We start from the raw sequence: 22,735 nt of genomic DNA, 5'->3' as shown, positions 1-22,735 counted from the left end.
AAAAATTTGGTATAAAATTCCTTTATTAAGCTTTCATAACTTGGTTAATTTGATTAAATAAATGGATGATTAAATTAAATTTGGTTAGATTTCACCAAACATCATTAATTTATTATTAATATTTTTCATATTTATATCAAACTTCACCATATAGAATTACTAAATACTAAACACTAAACCCGCGTGTTTTTCATATTTTATTAGATTTCACCAAACATAAAATGCAAAAATCGTCCTAAAAAGTAATGTGGGACGACAGACCAAATCGTCCCCAAAGCCGCGTCGCTAAAGGGTAATGCCAACAGAAAAACAGTTCGTCCCCAAAGTCATGCCATTGGGGACGAAATACGGTTTTGTCCTTAAAAATTATTTATTTTGTGACGAAATTTTTTACCCACAAAAAAATAATTATTTGTCTCAAATGAGATTGTTTCGTCCCCAAAAAAAGCACAATTAGGGACGAAAAAATTTTGTCCCTAACTGGATCAATCATTCGAGACAAAAGTTTTTGTTCTTAATTATGTGGTGAATAGGGAACAAAAACTTTCGTCCCCAATGTTGTGAATTAGGAATGAAAAATTTCGTCCCTCATGGTGTGGTGAATTGGTGACGAAGAATTTCATCCCTCATGGTGTGGTGAATTGGGGACAAAAAATTTTGTCCTTGATTGGGTTGATAATATGATGATTAACCGTAATCCCAATTTATGAATCAACCCTACTAATTTTCCTTCATGATAATACCCAGATTCATTTTCACTTCACTATATAAACAAACAAAACAACAAAAGCTGAGTTTTCCAAATCAAATTACACTTCTTTATTAACAAAAACTGTCAGACATTACAATTCCTACTTACCCACTACCACAGAATCTTCTAAGTAAGTTTCAGGATTCCAATCCCAAAAGAGTGAAACAAGAAACAAAATTGCAAACACCTTTGTTCTTTCCTATAGCCCAAAATCTTCAATGTTGTCATAGTTTCTTGTTTGCTTCCATCCCTACTACTTCGAGCTCAAGTTTATCCGCCCTAAATGCAATCTCTTTGTCTTCAACAACGTTTTATTTACAATCCAGATTTTCTTGATTAGCTTCAAAGAATGATTTACCAGTTATTCCTCATCAAGTTGTTGTCGTTGCGACGTTAGTTGCTCTACTAATCTATCCAATCATTCCTTCAACCACCCATATTGACTTTGACAAGCTTTTCTGGCTCCCGCCACACTCATCTGCACCAAAAAAGTGACATAATTATCAAAAAAAATTCTTTATAAGATATCTAACCAGAAACAGCTTTCTGAATGCCTTTGAAAAATAACATCATTCACAATAATTTTTCCTCCATTTTACCATCCGTTCAATTACCCACTGTTAACAGAGTGTTCTATATAAAATTTAACATGTATATTAGACACATTTATGTCAACGATGCCATTACTCAGACTGATCAACACAACCAAAACTCAGAAGAAGACAGAAGAAGAGTTTTGATTGTAAGGGCAATAATTAATTGCAGTAAAGCCTGCCAATTTCAAGAATATACAGCAACAGAAATCAAAATAAATAATGGTTATTACTGCTTCCAATATATTGTCAAGCACATGAACAAGAAAAGTTTCCCAGAAAGTTAAGAGGGATTGCATATTTGAGATCAATGCCCATAAACTGAGGATTCAGCTGTATTCCAACCACCTAAAGAATTATATACAAGGTAAAAATATCAGGAATTTAAATACAGACTGTTAAAAATGACCAAACAGACAGAAAGAAAGTATTTGACGGACACTAACTTTTCCCTTTTCAGTTACACAAATTTTTTTTTTTTCTTAAATTTATAAAGGGATCTTTGAAAATGATTAAATTATAAGGGCAGTAGTTGTCTCAGAAACCAGATAGGATATATGATTCAGAGAAACATTTATATGCTTTAGAATATATGTGTATTATGTTATTTATCCAATACTCGTCATGTAAAAGGTTTCCTATGACATGAAGCTTTAGGGAAGAACCCTGATTGTGTGACCTGAACCCAGTAACAAAGAGTACCCATGTCACCTGGCATAAAATAGAAAAGGCAAATGCAACAACTGATTAAGAAAGGAAAAGAAAGAAAATGTGATTTAGTAATAAATAAAAATTAGAGGGAATCAATTCTGGTAGACACCATAATATTAGCTCAACTACAATGGATGAATCTAATAAGTCAAGAAAGAATACTTTTCCCTCTTAGTAATCAATTATTCAACATGATTGCAAACAACAAGGGACATCATGGGTCTTGCCAAGGTTGAAATAGATAAAAGACAGTAAACAAAAGAAATGAAAATTTGATGGTCTATACTGAAGTCATTTTTTCCCATGTCTCTTCAGAGATCAATGAGATACTCATCATCTTTTACGTACCAGCAGAACTTTCTCAATTAACTCATTTTAGCAAAGCACTAATTAATCTTCATATGATAAAAATAGAGTTTAAAACATTTACAATCTACACAGTTGAGGTTGTGGCTCTACGGAGACACATCAAATTTATAATTAAATGATTTGAGTCAGAATGCAAATTCAACCTTCAACAATGTCAATAAAATATAATGCTGTAAGTTATGATAAGTTAACTTGAAGAAAGATGCTGACACATAGGAGCATGCATGTACTCAAGAATAATGTTTACCAATTAAATGAATAAGTATATTTCATTCAACAATCACATACCAAACTTTCCAGGCACCAAAGAAGAAACTACATCACTTACAAGAAAACAAAACATTAAAGTTTCTGATAGCAGCTCAAGTTCACATAAATGTCAAATAACACACTAAACCTAATTTAATTAGAAAAAAGACAAAAATACGCACCATCAAAAGTCAAGTCGAATGAGGGTTGTCCAAACATTTCATATATACTTACAATTTGAACCTATAATCTTAAGTTTATCACTTTGAAACTTTATCATTTCATGCGACAATGCCTACTCTGAGTTTCAAAATTCTCATGACACAGCATACAACATTTAAAAATCTGTATTTCAAGCCACATATACTACCTAAATGTTTATTCAACATCATACTATCCTATTTACAAATTATAACATAATAAAAGTCACAAAGCCCCAAGTAATTTTAGGAATCGAAGATGATTATATAATTATAAGCTAGTGGATAAACATGGAGTAGCGAGTACTTACAATAGGTGATATGAAATCCATCTGGGTACCAATTCCAAGTAGCGCAACCAACACTACAAGCACACAAAATAGTTAACCCATTTGAAACATTAAAAAATACAAAATATAACACATCAAAATGCTAAAGAACTTGAGCAAATGACTAAGCAAACAGCTAATTAAAACAAAACATTGCATCGATAATGAAGTCGAGTGCAAAGGGTCGATGGTGGAGTCGGAAGAAGTGGAAAGGTCGGAGAGGTCGGTTTGGTTGGATTGAGTGCAGAGAGATACGAGGCGCGACGATGGGCTGAGGGGAAGGAGGTGACTCTTGTGGCGGGGGTGGAGATGGATTTGATTAGAGAGAGAGAGGGATCTAGCCATCGGTTTTGGAGGAAATTTGAGTGAAGATTGAAAAAATCTTAATTGAGAGAAGAAGATTTGAAGAAGATGACATTTTGGGTTAATGGATATTAGGTTTCTGGGGACGAAAATTTGGGGTTAATGGGTATCAGGTTTTTGGGGACGAAAATTTTGGGAAATTTTGGGTGGGCGCAAATGGGTGCTTGTTTCCCGGTTAACAATCAGGTATATGGTAACATTTCTAAAGTGTTATGTATTTTAATTATACTGCAAAGCAGCTCACTCTCTCTATTTTTTTTTTTTTTTTTTTTTTATTACCTTAGGTTTTTCATTATTTATTATATATATAATAGAAAACCCTATCCCATTTGACTTTACCAGAATCTAACCCAATCCAAGCCTAATTAGTAAATTAATAATAAATCCAATTACTAATTGAATTTACCATGAAGGAGACGCTACCCCCTCACCACCCGCTCGCTCACCGGCAAACGGGACCACCGCCCACTCACCGAGGAGCAAGACCCTCGAATGCGTCTGCATAGGGGACTTCAAGCTTGTGCAAAATATAAACCATATCCAACAATTGATAGATAATGAGTTATAAAAATATGAAGTTTTACTTATCAAAATTATATTCATAACATTTTCACCAAAATGCTACCATAGATACATATTAGTAACATATTTTCAAAAAGTGCTACTATCCAGTATTACTATAAGTCAATTTTTTTGTAATGAGTGAAGCAAAGAGCAAATGAAGAGAAAGGGCAAAGCGACGGCTCGCTAGAGCATGTCATGATCCTCAAAGGTACCTGCCACACCTTCCTACCATTTTCAACGGGTCCTCATTCGCCACCTGCACTTAATTTTAAATTTTTCATCTTGGGTTTCAATCAATTTCAGAGCAAGAGTTCGAGATTCACTAGCAAGCAAGTATGGGTTTTGTTTCAAATGAAATAAAAAAGGAAGTGGGTGTTTTTACATTTACCTAGAACTAATAATATTTGCTTCCTAATTAGATTTCCAAATTTTATACAATTAGAGACAAAAAATTTTGTCCCAGATAAAACGGGTTTTTAACTGCAAAATTTTGCGTTAAAAAATAATAAATTTGTCCTAGATTGATTTCCCTCTATATTATTTCATCATTCCATCCAAATGGCATTGTTGGAGGGGATGAAACTGAATTCATCCCTGAATTAAACATTTGTTGTAGTTCAAAATTTCATCCCTAAAATTGTATTTTTCACAATTTAGGACAAAATTATATTTCGTCGCTAATAAGTTTTCCAAATTTTGTACAATTGGAGACAAAAATATTAGTCCTAGAAGAAAAAGGCTTTTAGCTACAAAATTTTTCGTCCAAACATAATACATTTCGTCCCTAAAAATGTATTTTTACAATCAAGAATAAAATCATATTTCATCCTTAATAAGTTTTCCAAATTTTGCACAATTAGAGACAAACAATTTCGTCCCAGAAAAAGAAGGTTTTTAGCTACAAAACTTTTCGTCCAAAAATAATAAATTTTGTCTTAGAATGATTGCTCTCCCTATTATTTCATCCTTCCCTCCCAATGGCATTGTTGGCGCGGGGCAAAAATTGAGTGCTAATCATTTTGTGATGAAATTACAATTTCATCCCCTAAAATGACCATTTTGGGACGAAATTAAATCCATCCCTAAATGTTAAATTTCTTGCAGTGTTAATTGTTATCAAAATGTATTTTTAATTTTTTTTTTTAAATTCAATTGTGGGTACCCACCGGTATTACCTAACCCACTCGCAAATTTCACGGGCGGGTCGAGTATGGGTAGTTCTGAAACGGGCATTTTGGAGGGATACCCGTACCCACCCATTAGGTGCGGGTACTCGTTAACCCGCGGGTATAGGCCCTCTTTTGCCAGGTCTATTAACAACTAATAAATGACAAAAATGAAATTAAAGACAAACCCAAAATTCAAACAAATCAAATAGCACTAAAAAACGCTAGGTTGTTGATTTCACCTAGATACGCTGTAGTAACTGCTTTATACTACTGTATTCACAAAACACATACAATAAAATAAAGGTACAATAATAAAAATAGTTGGGCCCAAAAGTTTTCTTTCATTTAATATACATAATATTTACATAAACTTAGTATCATTTACAAAAGTTCTCAAAAGTATGGTGGACAGTGTAACTACTCTCCCTCGCCTGCTGACGTCCATCCGACTGCGTATTCACCTGGAACCTACAAAAACATAGAAACAATGGGGTGAGTACAACTAATGCTCAGTAAGTAAATCCTCTACTTGTCTATCCCCGTAACACTTTCTCTTAATTCTTTCCTTACATTATTCTTTTCTCATTTCTGTTTTCTTTCTATTTCTATTTCTCGTATTCTTTACTATACACCCTCTGGTGTATGTCACGGCCTCATCTTACCGGAGGCACGGCCGGAAACTCAACCCATTTTTCGTGACTTTACTTTTTTTTCTCTTTCTATTCTTTCTATACCTTTGTTTCTTATTCTTACTCATTGGAATGTCACGGCCTCATCTGACCGGAGGCACGGCTGGGCGCTACCACTCGATGTGACTTCTGCTCATTTATCTACCGGTCGAATTTGGTCATGCATGGATTCGGAACCCTTGGCCATGTGAGTGTACATTCTTTCTCTATATCTCTTAAATGTCATGGCCCTTTCTTACCAAGGGCACGGCTGGAATCTCATGTTCCACTCTACGTGATGGTCACGGTCCCATCTGACTGGAGGCACGGCTAGAGATCACAAAGCACCCACTCTCGTGACTCTACTCATCACTCACGGGTTCCCCATTACACAACTTACTCTATTCCCTTCTTTAGCTCTTAGAGTAGCTTATGCACAAGGTCTCTACTCTTTCTCTAACTACTCATCATAATGCATATGGATGGTTCATGCTCATTAATGCACTTAGGAAATGCCAATATGCAATGTTGCAATAATTAAGGTTCATAACTCATTCTCATGCTTCTCTTAGGCATTTCGTCAAACAACTAATGTGCATATAAAACTCTTCTCTAACTACAACTCTATTTCTCTTTTTAACCATCCAAAGTTGGAAGTAAACTCCCTTTTATGGGCATAATCCCTACCATAGAAGAACACTCCCAAAATATGTACTCAATCTCATCTAACTTCATCACACATCTACACTCCTTATAAAGGAGAAGTACCCAACAAACTTAACATGAATACTTATCTTAATTTATTTTCTCAACAAGTAGACATATATCTCTACTCAATTTCTCAATAACATACATATAACATGCATACCTCATTTCTACTAAATCTCTACTCAAGAGAATTCTCAAATCTCAACTTGGGTTAGGATTTACTTACCTTGTAATGGATAACTCTCACTAGTATTTTCTTTTCCTTTGCTTGCTTGACTTTTCTCTACCCTTTAAACAATAAAACCATACAACTTTAATATACAAATATACACAAAACCTCACATCCAAAGCAAGAATCCTTACCTTAGGATGACTTAGCTTGATTTTCTACTCCAATCACTCCAAAAAGCCCTTTAAAAATCCTTGAACTAATGAGAAAGGAGTTGAGAGGAAGTAGGAAAGGAGAATGGCGGTGGAGAAGAAGATGAATGAATGGGTTTCTAAAGTTAAACCCTTATCATCTCATATTTTCTCCATTCTTTCCCATTTTACCCTTACTCTTTCTTAAGAATTCCACTTTTACCCTTTTAATTCTTTACAAATGCACCCCCAATTAAACTATTCTCCATGCAATTTCTTTGCATTTCACTCCGCACTTTTCCTACTAATTAGGGGTAGAATGGTCATTGTGCGCCAAAGGAAGAATTCTCTGGAAACTTCATTAAACTTTTTGTTAGGCTTGTCGCCGCGGCGAAGACTATTTCTTCGCCCCAGCGAAACTTCACAAACCCTACACCGTGGGTTGCAGGGCCTCATCGTCGCGGTGACGATTCTTCTTCGCCCCGGCGAAGACAGTAACCCCAAAATTCCACCAAGTCTATACAATTTCAGGGCAACCACTCAACCAAACCACAACATCCATTCAATCAAGGGCCAACCAAACCATATTAACAATATTCTAAGTCAAACAAGAGTAAAGTAAGAGACATTAGCTACGTACCTCGAGTGGGGCATTACAATTCTCTCCCCCTTAAAGAATTTCATCCCCAAAATTCACACAAACAACTCCGGATAACGATTCTGCATATCTTGTTCTACCTCCCATGTGGCCTCTTGTGATTTCTTCAAGGGATTTTCACTAACGGAATACTCTTGTGGCGAAGTTCTTTAATCCTCCGGTCTAAGATCTGAACTGGGCGCTCTTCATACACCAAATTCTCTTCTAAGGCAATGTCCTCTAAACTCAGAATATGGGAGGGATCATTTACATACTTCCGAAGCATTGAGACATGGAAAACATCATGCACCTTGTCCATACTAGGTGGTAGTGCCAATCTGTAGGCTACATTTCCCACTCGCTGCAAAACTTCAAATGGACCTATGAATCTCAATGCTAACTTCCCTTTGTTTCCGAAGTGCATTACTCGCTTATAGGGGGAAACTTTTAAAAATACTTTGTCACCCACTCTGAACTCAACATCTTTCCTTTTCAAATCAGCATAACTTTTCTGTCTATCTTGGGCTTGCTTCATTCTGTTTCTGATTAACTTTACATCCTCGATCATCTTCTGAGTTATTTCTAGCCCAAGAGCGGTACTCAACTCATCTTTTTCACCTATCTCATCCTAATGCAGTGGAGACCTATATCGTCTACCATATAAGGCCTCGTAAGGTGCCACCTTAATTGTAGACTGGTTACTGTTATTGTAGGCAAACTCCACTAAGAGTAACATCTCATGCTAGGATACTTTACAGTCCATACAGCAAGCTCTCAACATATCCTCAAGCACCTGATTCGTTCTCTCTATTTGCCCATCTGTTTTAGGATGATAAGTGGTGCTAAATGCTAAACGAGTACCCAAATTCTTCTGTAAACTCATCCAGAAAGCTGAGACAAACCTGGAGTCTCTGTCTGACACTATTGCCTTGGGCACTCCATACAACCTGACTATCTCTTTAATATAAATCTGAGCCAATTGATCTGTGGTAGTGCTTTCCTTTATTGGAAGAAAATGGGCTGATTTAGATAGTCTATCCACAATCACCCATATAGCATTATATCCTTTTTGTACTCTAGGGAGACCTATGATAAAATCCATCGAAATGCTCTCCCATTTCCATTCTGGAATACTAAGCGGCTGAAGTAACCCTAATGGCCTTTAATGTTCCGCTTTCACCTGTTGGCAAACTAGGCACTTAGCTACAAATTCTGTAATGTCTTTCTTCAAACCTGGCGACCAGTAGCCTTTCTTTAAATCTTTATACATCTTGGTTGTTCCAGGATGAGCAGTGTATGGTGTGTCATGAGCCCCCGTAAGAATTTTCTTCCTCAACTCATCAATTGGAGGAATGCACAACCTATTTCTGAAATAGAGCACACCATTCTTTAAATAGAACTTTGATGTCTTGCCCTCGTACACTTGCTGAACTATTCTCTGACACCACTCATCAGCCACTTGCTTTTCTTTAACTTCTTCCGGTAAGGTAGACTGAATTTCTAACTTGGCAATCCATCCTGGGATTACTTCAATATGCTCTCTGCACAACTCAGCTAATAACTCTTTCTGTCTAGTGAGTCGGGACAAATAAGCTTTTCTACTCAAGGCGTCAGCTACTACATTGGCTTTCCCCGATTGATACTTGATCTCACATTCATAATCTTTAACCAGCTCTAACCATCTTCTCTGTCTCATATTCAGCTCATTCTGAGTGAAGAAGTACTTTAAACTCGTATGATCGGTGTAGATATTACTCTTGGCACCATAAAGGTAATGCCTCCAAATCTTTAAAGCAAAGACCACCGTTGCCAACTCTAGATCATGAGTAAGGTATCTCATCTCATACTCTTTTAATTGCCAAGAGGCATATGCTATCACCCTACCTAACGGCATTAGCACAGCGCTAAGTCCTTGCAAAGAGGCATCTGTATAAATGTCATAGTCTACACCCTCCTTTGGCAACACTAATACGGGAGCTATTGTTAATCTCTTCTTCAACTCTTGGAAACTCTCCTCACATGCTTCTGACCATGTAAACGGAGTTCTCTACTTGGTAAGAGCTGTCAATGGTTTAGCCAACTGGGCGAACCCTGCTACAAATCGCCGGTAGTAACCTGCTAGGCCCAAGAAACTTCTGATCTCTTTTACTGTCTTTTGCCTTTGCCATTCAAGGATTGCCTTTACTTTACTCGGATCTACCGAAATCCCTTCCTTAGACACAGTATGGCCCAGAAACAATACTTGATCAAGCCAAAATTCACATTTGGAAAACTTAGCATAAAACTTCCTTTCCCTTAATCGTTGCAGCACTAATCTCAAGTGTTCGTCATGCTTTTCTCTCGACTTAGAGTAAACCAGGATATCATCTATGAAAACCACTATGAATTGATCCAAACAATCATGGAATACCCGGTTCATCAAGTCCATAAAAACTGCTAGGGCATTAGTCAAGCCAAAAGGCATCACTACAAATTCATAATGCCCATACCTTGTACAGAAAGCCGTCTTTGCTACATCTTGCTCGGCCACCCTTACTTGATGGTACCCTGACCTCAAATCAATTTTGGAGAAGACTACTGCTCCTTTCAATTAATCAAACTGATCATCAATACAAGGTAATGGGTACTTATTCTTTACTGTTACTTTATTCAACTCTCTATAGTCTATACACATCCGTAGTGACCTATCTTTCTTCTTCACAAACAAGATTGGAGCTCCCCAAGGAGAATGACTTGGTCAGATAAAGCCTTTATCTAAAAGCTCTTGGAGTTGCTTCTTTAATTCCTAAAGCTCTGTTGGGGCTATCTGATAAGAGGCTTTAGATATTGGTGCTATTTGGTGCTATTCTTGGTGCTAATTCAATACTAAACTCAACCTCCCTTTTTGGGGGCAAACCCGGTAACTCTTCTGAAAACACATCTAAAAACTCTTGAACTACTGGCACCCTCTGAATCTCTGATTGAGGAACATCACCACTCTACACTACATGTGCAATATACCCTGAACACCCCTTTCTTAACATCTTTCTAGCTTTCATGCTACTAATCAACATGCTTAACTGATGGCCTTCTCCAAAGCTAAACTTGTCTCCATTATCGAGATTAAATCTCGCTTTCTTCTTCCGACAATCGATCTCTACTCCATTCCTCCCTAGGAAATCCATGCTCAAAATCACATCAAAATCGGGCATATCAAACACTATTAGATCCACTGCTAACTCACGTCCATGGATCACTACGAACTCTCCTAACAATATCTCATGGGTCACCACGCTAACCCCATCGGGTAATTCTATCTTAATGGATTACTTTACTCTACTAGGTTTCAAACCTAACCTCTCTATCATCCTATATGATATAAAAGAATGCGTAGCTCTAGAATCAATTAAAGCATATAAAAGAACTACATGAAATAATAACTGACCAGTTACAGCTGATGGACTGGCCTCTGCTTCACCTTGTGCCACGATAAACACTCTGGCACTAGTACCTCTAGAACTCTGGACTGCTGATGGGAGAGGAGCTTTACAATCTCTCCTCAAGTGCCCTTGCTGCCGGCACCGATAACACATGTTCTGGTCTCTCAAACACTCTCCTGAGTCGTTCTTTCCACATTTAAGACAAGGGGGAAACCCTTCTGTCTGAGGTCGTTTACTCCTCCAATCTCTTCTATTCTGTCTAGGCTGAAACTTCTTCTTATTATTCTTCATTTCTTTACTCTTTCCGCTCTCAACTTTTTCTCTCTATGGGGCGGAAGGTGGTTTACTTGATCCTTCTATTGAAGGACCTACAAGGTTGATCTTGTTCTCAAATATCTCTACCCTCATTGCCCGCCTCAAGGCCTCACTATAGGTTTGTGGGGGATCGACACCCGTCATTATGTCCCGCGCTATCTTCGGTTTTAACCCATGAACAAATTTATCTCTCCTCAATACCAGAGTGCTAACAATTCCTGGTGCAAATGTAGCAAGGGCATTAAATCGCACTGAATACTCTTTAACTGTACTGGACCCCTACTGCAAACCAATAAACTCTTGGACCTTCTCATGGACTCGGTCTTCTGTTCTATACTCAGCCTCAAACTCTCGTCTGAATTCTTCCCAAGTTATTACTGCAACATCATGAGTATCTTCTATTAGTTCCCACCAAATTCGGGCATTACCCCGAAATAGAAAACTCGCATACCGGATCTTCTCCCGGTCTGTCATGGGGAATAAACCTGTGGTACGCTCTACGGATCTAAACCATTCTTCGGCTATTACTGGATCCGTAGTACCCTTAAACTCTGAGGGTTGATGTTGACTGAGAAGACCATATATCGGCTCAACTTTATTCTGTACTGTGGGAGGTACCGGTTGTTCTCTTCCGACATGAGGGGTCGGTGGTACCTGCACGGGCGTCTCAACTCTCCCTTGGCTTTCTGCCATAACTTGCTGTACAACCCCCCGAATTATAGCTTCATCCAAGGGAGGAGGTATAAATTGTGGTGGATTAGAAGGTTCTCCCTCATTCATCACACTTTTCCCATGATTTCGGATACTACGCCTCATCTACAAAATAACCACACTTGATCAATTTGAGAAACACTCATTGTAAGGAAAGAATTAACTTACACAATCGGCTATCGGACATTGTAGCGATGAGAATAGTATACTGTCAAATCCCAAAATCTCTGCTCTGATACCAAAAATGTAGTAACTGCTTTATACTACTGTATTCACAAAACACAGACAATAAAATAAAGGTACAATAATAAAAATAGTTGGGCCCAAAAGTTTTCTTTCATTTAATATACATAATCTTTACATAAATTTAGTATCATTTACAAAAATTCTCAGAAGTATGGTGGACAGTGTAACTACTCTCCCTCGCCCGCTGACGTCCATCCGACTGCGTACTCACCTGGAACCTACAAAAACATAGAAACAACGGGGTGAGCACAACTAATGCTCAGTAAGTAAATCCTCTACTTGTCTATCCCCGTAACACTTTCTCTTAATTCTTTCCTTACACTATTCTTTTCTCATTTCTGTTTTCTTTCTGTTTTTATTTCTCGTATTCTTTGTTATACACCCTCTGGTGTATGTCACGGCCTCATCTTATCGGAGGCACGACCGGGAACTCAACCCGCTTTTTGTGACTTTACTCTTTTTCTCTTTATGTTTTTTCTATACCTTTGTTACTCATTCTTACTCATTGGAATGTCACGGCCTCATCTGACCAGAGGCACGGTTGGGTGCTACCACTCTACGTGACTTCTGCTCATTTCTCTACCGATCAAATTTGGTTATGCATGGATTCGGAACCTTTGACCATGTGAGTGTACATTCTTTCTCTATATCTCTTAAATGTCACGACCCTTTCTTACCAAGGGCATGGCTGGAATCTCATGTTCCACTCTACGTGACGGTCATAGCCCCATCTGACCAGAGGCACAGCTGGGGATCATAAAGCACCCACTCTCGTGACTCCACTCATCACTCATGGGTTCCCCATCGCACAACTTACTCTATTCCCTTCTTTAGCTCTTAGAGTAGCTTGTGCACAAGGTCTCTACTCTTTCTCTAGCTACTCATCATAATGCATATGGATGGTTCATGCTCATTAATGCACTTAGGAAATGCCAATATGCAATGTTGTAATAATTAAGGTTCATAACTCATTCTCATGCTTCTCTTAGGCATTTCGTCAAACAACTAGTATGCATATAAAACTCTTCTCTAGCTACAACTCTATTTCTCTTTTTAACCATCCAAAGTTGGAAGTAAACTCCCTTCCATGGGCATAATCCCTACCATAGAAGAACACTTTCAAAATATATACTCAATCTCATCTAACTTCATCTCAACTCATCACACATCTACACTCCTTATAAAGGAGAAGTACCCAACAAACTCAACATGAATACTTATCTCAATTTATTTTCTCAACAAGTAGACATATATCTCTACTCAATTTCTCAATAACATACATATAACATGCATACCTCATTTCTACTAAATCTCTACTCAAGAGAATTCTCAAATCTCAACTTGGGTTAGGATTTACTTACCCTGTAATGGAGAACTCTCACTAGTATTTTCTTTTCCTTTGCTTGCTTGACTTTTCTCTACCCTTTAAACAATAAAACCATACAACTTTAATATACAAATATACACAAAACCTCAATCCAAAGTAAGAATCCTTACCTTAGGATGACTTAGCTTGATTTTCTACTCCAATCACTCCAAAAAGCCTATTAAAAATCCTTGAACTAATGAGAAAGGAGCTGAGAGGAAGTAGGAAAGGAGAATGGCGGTGGAGAAGAAGAATGAAAGGTTTGCAATGACTTAAATCCTTTTAACTCAACTTATGGGCAAGCATTCCCATATTGCCCTTACTATTTCTTAAGAATTCCACTTTTGCCCTTTTAATTCTTTACAAATGCACCCCCAATTAAACTATTCTCCATGCAATTTCCTTGCATTTCACTCCACACTTTTCCTACTAATTAGGGGTAGAATGGTCATTGTGCCCCAAAGGAAGAATTCTCTAGAAACTTCATTAAACTTTTTGTTAGGCTCGTCGCCACAGCGAAGACTATTTCTTCGCCCTGGCGAAACTTCACAGACCCTACACCGTGGGTTGTAAGGCCTCATCACAGCGGCGACGATTCTTCTTCACCCCGAAGAAGGCAATAACCCTAAAATTCCACCAAGTCTCTACAATTTCAGGGAAACCACTCAGCCAAACCAAAGCATCCATTCAATCAAGGGCCAACCAAACCATATTAACAATATTCTAAGTCAAACAAGAGTAAAGTAAGAGACATTAGCTATGTAACTGGAGTGGGGCGTTACATATGCAAACCCAATTCATAGAATCTATTACCCAAGTTCTGATTACTTGATTGAAAATAAAATTCCCTAAGTTGTTTGGTACTCCTTCTCAGGTTATACCACCCCACCTATTCCTATTAACCTTCCGAACCAAAAAATTGAAGTTTACTAGTTTAAGGTCTCTTAAGCTTTGTGGAATTCTATCTAAATTTCATAGATCGTGTTTATCTATCTTTAGTTTTCACTCAGTCTATGGTATTTATCACAAGAGGCACATATCACAAATCACTTCTTAGTCTCATTGTGAGCAACACACATTTGAATGGGGATCAAGCATCCAAAAGTCATTAAGCAAAGAGATAAACACTAAATTATGAAATTAAAACTCAAAGTAAATCAATTCATATAAATTTGAATCATTGTATCAAGGTTACATCAAACCCTATCTAAACAACTCCATTCATACTCAAAAACAAAATAAAATAACAAAAACAAGTTGAATCAAGGTTCATTATTGAAAAACAAGCAAAAGATGGAGAAATCTTCTTTAATTTAAAGCCTAAATCTTCAATATTAATCTTCTCTTTCCAGAAGCTGTCTCCCAAATGACGTGCCAAGACTCTTTTTCCTTCCTTTTCACAACAATTTATACCCCTCTCACTTAAGGATGAAGCCCTAGCAAGCCAAAACGCATCGTTTTATTTTTTCACATCTGACGTCATTTTGTCGCGGCAAAACTTATTCTTTGCCGTGGTAACAATCTTTAGGGCCAACATTGAGCATGATAACGTCTGAATATGGAAAAGTGATAAGAATAATAATTTTATTCCTTTCATTATCTTTCTATTCGATTAAGAATCATCCAAATCCGAGGTCTATAGCTCAAGTTATGGCAAAAACACTGAAGCACGTCCAAAGACATTTTCTTCGGTTCACAACGTACTATTCACAACTTCAAGCCAAGTTTTCACCCTCTTCTAGTCATAATTAGGAAAAACCAAAAACATGAAAGTTGTAGATCTACTTCGTAGCTTTCAATAGTTTTTAAATTCTAGTCATTCTAAGTTGACAAGCTCGAGTTACGCAATTTACGCTCAAAGTCGTCATTTATACTCAAAATCATCGTTTAGGCTTGCAAAGTTTAATAGAATTAAGTAGCAATGATTGCTCAAATTATATGAGAAGTATCCTAAATCCTATTGAAATTCAATACAAAATCACTATGAAAAATAGGATTATCAACCACCGCACTGGGTGGCTTGGTAGTAAAAAAGCAAAAGAAGGTTTCATGAGTTCTTGAATTTGAGTTCCCCTAGGCACTAATAGGGATGGCCACTAGAGCTCTTACCCGGTTGATAGTTCCAAGGCTCTGGGGGATTAGTTAAGTTGCACACAAGCTGGTCCGAACACCCCTGATGATTAAAAAAAAAAATTTGAAGTTCCCATGACATTAATTAAGAGTCACACAAGTTTTTGGCAAACCAAGAAGAAGATAACCTTGTCCCAACAACTTTAACAAACTCAGCATCAAGTCCTAATTGGAGTTATGACACGTATACTTAATCCACTTCAAGAAAAACAAGAACTCTAAATGAAATATATGAGTCTTGCAACTTTTCTATCACCAAAATCAAAATCTTTGAAGAAGTGGCAAATGAAAGAGATTGGTTAAGGACATGGAAGAAGATGCATATGATTAATAAAATCGAAAATGGGAATTAGTTGATCGTCTAGAAAATAGAGAAGTTGTTGGAGTCAAGTTGATTTTCAAGGCAAAGCTTGATAAAGATGCAAATATATTCAGAAGCATAAAGTCAGAGTTGTGGTGAAAAGGTTCACTATAAAGTCAGCATTGACTTCTATGAAACCTTTGCTCCAGTTGCAAGGCTTGAAACAAGTAGAACCTTGCTCTTGGTGCTAAAAAACAATGGAAAATTTGCCAACTTAATGTTAAAAATCAGCCTTTCTAAAAGAAGAAATTTATGGACATCAGCTTAAAAGGTTCATTGTTAAAGGTGGAGAAAAAAAAGTTTATCAATTAAGAAAAATTCTTTACGAGTTCAAGCAAGCACCCTAAGCCTGGTATGAAGAAATCAATAAATATTTCATTTTGAAAGGGTTTCAAGGAAGTAAAAGTGAACCTATGTTATATACTATGAACAAAGATAGAAGTATTCTCATTCTTTCACTTGATATGGATAATTTGATTTTTTTGGAAAATGAGGAGAGGCATATTCTTGAATTTAAGACAAATATGATGCAAACTTATGAAATGAGTGATTTAGGATTATCATTATTTTTTAAGGATTGAAATATCCCAAGATGGATAAGAAATTTTTGTTTGTTAGAGGAAATATGCAAAAAGCATTTTGGAGAAATTTAAGATGAGTAACTGCAAGCCAGTGGATGTTCATTGGTTGTTAATGAAAACGTACCAAACAATGATCGAAGCAAGAGGCAAATGCATTTTTGTATTGGAGTTTAGCTGAAAGCCTATTGTATTTAACAGTAACCAACCGAAATGTCATGTTTGTTGCTAGCTTGCTTCCAAGATATATGCAAAACCCAAATCAAAATCATGTTAAGGTATTTTGAGGGCACTCTTGACTATGACATTCTCTACAAGTCAATGGAAAACTAAAATATGGTTGGTTTGATCAAATTGTGACATATGAAGAGCATTTCTAGTTGTGTTTTCTCTCTCGGATCAGGCATATGCTCTTAGAGTTTAAAAAGAAATAACAAAAGATCGTGGCACGATCTTCAACTGAAGCAGAATATGTAGTTGCACCAAAACCTACCTCACAAGCAATATGGCTTAGAAGAATCATTGAAGACATTGCGGAGAAACAAGCAGAAGCAACGACACTTTATTGTAACGACAAATCTTCCATTGCTATGGGAAAGAATCCAATAAGTCATGATCGTACCAAGCATGTTGCCATAAACTTATATCATTTCATTAGAGAAGCAATTGAGAAATGAGAGATTCAGCTTCTATATTGAAAGACTCAAGACCAGAAAGCAAACATTCTTACTAAAGCACATAACAAACAAAAGTTTTTTAACCTTAAAAAATTACTAGAGTCACAAAGAAATTGCATTAAAAGGGAGTATTGGAAATTAATACACTTCTTGATTATCCAGGACTAGGATTTTGCAAAATTCTAGTATTATCTATTTTCCTTTTTATGTAAAAGTCCTTTATCAATTGATGTATTTAGATATCTCAAATTGATTATCTTTATCTTTCAAGTGCTATAGAAAAACTAGAATTCTCTTTTGTCTTAGTATAAAAAGATGCAATATATCAGTGTAGACGTAAAAATCTACCTGTACGAAAGAGGGGTCTGATCCCGTGAGGTTGAGGCCACTAGCGATCCGCTGCACCTGCACATGTAGAGAAACAAATGCGTGAAGCGAACGGGAAACACCGGGGTGGTGTTTGCCGTAGGCACTCTGACGCTCAAGTCAGCAAGACTGAAAGAGGCTAGTATAGTGAGGGCTAGGGAGTAGAGAGGTTACCAAAAGTCTAGTCGAAGACTGTGACTACAGCAGTGATGTGAAGCTCTCAAGTAGGAGCTTCGGGTGTGAAGGTGTAATGTAATCTCTCTTGTGAGAAGGTTGGCCTCTGCTTATATAGTGACTGTCTGGTCTCCCAATCCTGGTAGAAGTAGGAGTCCTAGTGTGATTCTGATACAACTTTATAGGAGTTAGGGCGGTGGTGAGCTATCTTACCAGTGTCTGAATAGGAAGGTGATCTGAACAGGAAAGTCACTTTGAGTAGGAAAGTGATCAGGAACAGGAAAGTGACTTCGAATAGGAGATTGAATAGGAACAGGAAAGTGATTAATGGGGGTCGTGGGCTCTGAACTTGCCTATAGGCCCAAGAAGTGAACTAGAACTGGGAAGCCCATGCCCAGATGGCTTGGGCAGGTCGTATCTCGCGTATCAACTGAACTAATCTGGCTTGGGCCTCTTTGGGATTGGGCCTGGTCTCTTCCTCACTGGTGGTCTTGTTTTCCTATTTGGACCAAGGACGATTTTTGGCCCTAACAGTTTGTCCCGCACTCTTTGAGTTAAGAGTTTCTTAAGTCAGAGAGCAGGTAGCGATTGAGGCGCGCTCGGTCTTTCTTCCTAAACGAACGATTGTCGGCATGGATGATCCGATTGTTGTAGATGACTCTTGGTCGGGTGTCATTCGGTATGCATTCTTGATCCGGAGTATGCCATCATTGCAAAGTGGTATGCCTGATCAGTGTGAGGGGCCAAAGGGAAAGAGAAAACTAGGCTTCAGGGGCTCACGCGCTCGTTCGGTACGTTCGACCGACTAGAGAGGTAAGCTGCAGTACTATAGCCGGGGTGTTCGCTCGGCATGCCGGGTTGACTGAGTTAAGGACCATATTGAATTGAAGGTTTGCTTGGTCGGAGTACATGGGTGATCGAGTGGATGTAAAGTACGGGTCTCGACCAGGGGTTGACTACTCGTTCGCTACGGAAGAACGAATGAGCGGGGCATCCTGGTTTGGTAGTTTGGAGAAAGAGGGCGGGCCGAGCCGTTCCAAGCTGATCGGCCAGTCGGGAGGACCTCTTGGGCTTGTGAAGATTGGATGCATGTCGGGCCCATTTCAAAAGACATTAGCTGAGTCGGTCGGAAGGACAGGACGATCGAGCCATAGCTTCCGTACTGGGCTTGGGTTTCCTAGGTGCTCTGGATTGCTGCCACATGTATGGTGGTGATCGACCAGTCGTTTCGAGAGTGGGAAAACGAAAAGACTCCTAACCACTGACCAATTGCAAACTGCTACGTGTCCGCTTTTTTCTTATAAAAACTAAGGAACAGACTGTTCGTCTTCCATTTGAGTTTTCCTTCTAAAAATTTTCTTTCCTTTTTCTTCCTTCTTTTTCGTTCTAGTTTCTTGAGCAGTGGTTTCTCTTTCTGCAGTCCTTCAAGGTAAACATTCTTCTCTTTGGGCTGATTTTCTGCTTTGTTTTGGTTGTTTGTTGAATCTTTGGAAGGTAGAATGGAGTTTTTGAACTTTTGAGTGGGCTTTGATTGGATTTCGAAGTGTTTTGGAATTAGGATTCTTAGAATAGGCATAGATTTGGATTTTTCGGTGGATTTCCAGCAAGAATCCAACATTTTTGGGTATTTTCTGGATTTTTGGACGGCACAAGGGGGACGTCGAGTTATACAATAGTTTAGCTCGGTCAGTCTGCCTGACCGAATCGGGCGACGTGTTTATGATTGTGATCTAAGTGGCCTTGGTCGGTCGTCCGTCCCCTCCGACCGGGTACGAAAGATATCGTATGATTGGTTTAGTTGATCAGGGGCTTGGTCGGTCTAACTGACCGAAGAGAGGGATAACATGAGGATTTAGTTAGACTGGTAGGTCGTCTAGTCCACCCGGCCGAGTTGTAAGGGAGTGTGCTGAGTGAACTGAAAAGGTGATCGGTCACCTAGTCCGAGCGAGTGGTACAGCCATGCCAGTGTTTTGAGTTGGTGAGTCGGTGGCCAAGGGCGACTAGTTTTGTAAGGTCGAGCTTAAAGGTAGGTCGGTCGTTTGGGGCGATCGAAGAAGTTCTCTGGTGAATCTGGGGTCAGGTCGGGTCAGTAGCGAGGGTCAACTAGGGCTTAGGACTTGAGAAGTTGTTGACTGGTAGGTCGACCGGTGCTGAAGGGCAAGCGACAACTAAGAGTAGTATCTTCATTCAGTCGATAACTCAGGATGAGTGGTCCCTTGACACTTAGTTTCTTTTTTGGGAGTTCTAAAGCTAGGACCGAGTCGGTCGGGCTGGGCGATCGGGTCATAATGTCATATTCTAAATCAGCTAGCTCGAGTGAAATTGTGGTAGACATTGGGGATGAGTATGAGCATGCCCCCACCATAGTGATGATGCCCGAAGGGAGCGTTCCGATTGGTGTACCGACTGGAGTTAGTGTAGCTGCCCCAAGGACGAGTACTCCCGGCCCTAGTGGTTCGGGTAGGCATGGGAAAAGTGGGGAAAACTCCGAAGGAGTTGGTAGTCCATCTTCTTCCAATAGCAGCTCTGAGGAAGAGTCAAGTCAACAAGGCAGCAGGATCTTGGCCAGGGATTATCTGCCCGCGCTTAAGGAAAGTGATGTGTGGCGCATCTGGACTTTGTACCATATTCCAAGTTCGGTTGATATTCGTATGCCACGGTCATACAAACGGGTTGACTTGGAGGCACCAGGTTGGGTTAGTTTCTATGAGAAGTGGTTTCACGATGGGTTGAGGTTGCCTATTCCTCGCCTTGTTTGGGAGGTGTTGAACCACTTCATGATTGCTCCGTCTCAGCTCATGCCGAACGGTTAGAGGTTACTTATGGCTCTTGAGGGCCTTTGTACCCAGAACCAAGTGATGTTCGGGCTGCATGAGTTGTTGTTCTCGTACTTTCTTAAGGAGAATGATAAGAGAAAGGTCACTATCTGATTAACTTGAGGCATGATTGGTCTCACCTTGTGACCACCCTGTAGTCTAGCGACAAGAACTGGAAGGATCGATGCTTTTTTGTAAGGGGTCAGGCTGTCTTTGGAGAGAGAGGACAAGGCGACATCCCAAGCAATTAGCGAGCTACTGGTGAGATCTTTGTTGCTTTCTTTGTACTTTGATTACTAAATCTTGATTGTGTTTTTTGCTTGCAGAGCTTGAGTACAATCGGGTCGGGCAGAGCAGAGACGGCTTGGATGTAGCGACCCAGAGGGTTCTAGCCATTTCAAAGGATTAGAGGGATTGGCAGGTAATGTTGGTAGAGTCTAACCTCAGGACCAGCCATCTTTGGGCCAGAGTAAAGGCGATTCAGCGAGGTATTCCCTTTCCTTCGTTGAAGCAGACCTGGGACGTGCTTCTAGCTCGGTATTGCAATCATATCATTTTTGGTGAGTCAAGGCTGAACCCACTAACCGTTGGAGAGTTTGCGCTTGCAGAGACTTTAATGAAGAAGTTGACCGTCCCCAGCACGAGCGAGTCCATTGCTCGGCATCGAGAGAAGAGGAGGAGGGAATCCTCGGCTAGGGAAGATAAGAGAGTGGAGGACGTGTTGGCGACATCGCCGAGTCAACAGCCACCTGTCAAAGTTGGGTCACCCCAGACCGTGGTCATGGATGAGGAGGCCGGGATGATTACATTCAATATTTCGGCTACTGCGTCGACCTATTTTGATGCACCTTCCATGACCAAGCTGGCCGATTCGTTCTTGTTCCCGATGGACGAGGTGCGTTTGAACCAGATGGGCGTAGTTGCTGTTGTAGACTGGGGAGTATCCCACGCTTTACAGGTTTGGCCGGAGTTTTGTTTTATTTAGCTCCTTACTTTCATACTGATGACGCTACCTTGTTGTGCAGGCACTCACGAGCAGTCTTCACCTGAGGAAGTCTGTGGTGGCGCAGGAGAAGAGGATACAAGATGTGTCCAAAGCGAACACTAGCTTGCGCCAGAAAGAGGCAACAGCCCGAAAGACCGAGCAAGAGACTCATCAGCGTCTGAGGGATAGTGAGCGTAAGTTGGAAAGGTTGAGGCGTGAGTTGGCCGAGAAGACCACAGAGATCGAGTCTCTTAGGGAGCAGTGTATTTCCATCGCTGATGACGTTATCATTTAGGCCCGGGGTGAACTCATGCTTGAGTTCAAGGAAGGGAAGACCTCTCACCGGGATCTGGATTAAGACATTAAGCTCATGCGGGAGTTGCTAGAAGAGGGAGACAGTCATCCGGGGGGGGCAGGATGAGGGGTAGATACCTGACCTTGCTAGTCAGCCGAGGCCGTTGGATGTTGGGGATGCAAGCGACCGGGCTGCTAGGATTGGTGTTGGCCGTGCGGACATGATGACCGAGTCAGAGATGGAGGAGGCGACTCGTACTGAGGATACTTAGCTTAGTTTTTCCTTTGTGTATTTTGGGGCCTGCTATGCCCTTTTTCTTGGCGTGTGTGCTATTTTTGCATTCTGAACTGAGCCGTTTGAGGCTATATGTATTATACTCAGTTGTTCTAACTTCTGATGCTTTCTTTATGGATGAGTGAGTTGTTTGTTGTTTCTTTACTTGTAGATGCACCATGTTGTGTTTGTTACTTTAGTGTGGCCCAATGGCTAAGGCATGTAGGCCTTATGTTGGGCTAGGTTGGTGCTTTGCTTATTGCAGGTGTAAGAATCATTCGCTCGGTCTGGCCGACCGAGTACGTAGTCTCTTGGATTGAATAAAGTCAATCCGGAGGTCAGAATTCTTAGG

The 22,735-nt window shown here is 39.4% G+C and overlaps 1 long non-coding RNA gene across 1 annotated transcript; it reads right to left on the bottom strand.

Moving 5' to 3' along the window:
* Positions 1-795: 795 nt before the first annotated feature.
* On the bottom strand, positions 796-3,737 carry LOC116126352. The gene is made up of 2 exons (XR_004127465.1): positions 3,185-3,737; positions 796-1,229 (listed from the first exon to the last, which is right to left on the bottom strand). It is a non-coding gene; the product is annotated as an uncharacterized LOC116126352 (long non-coding RNA).
* Positions 3,738-22,735: the final 18,998 nt, after the last annotated feature.

This window comes from Pistacia vera, unplaced genomic scaffold, assembly GCF_008641045.1.
Source record: "Pistacia vera cultivar Batoury unplaced genomic scaffold, PisVer_v2 Contig104, whole genome shotgun sequence".
In the NCBI taxonomy this organism is placed as follows: Eukaryota; Viridiplantae; Streptophyta; class Magnoliopsida; order Sapindales; family Anacardiaceae; genus Pistacia; species Pistacia vera.
Note: the sequence above shows the minus strand (reverse complement) of the source record. Positions and strands in the feature narration are given on the sequence as shown.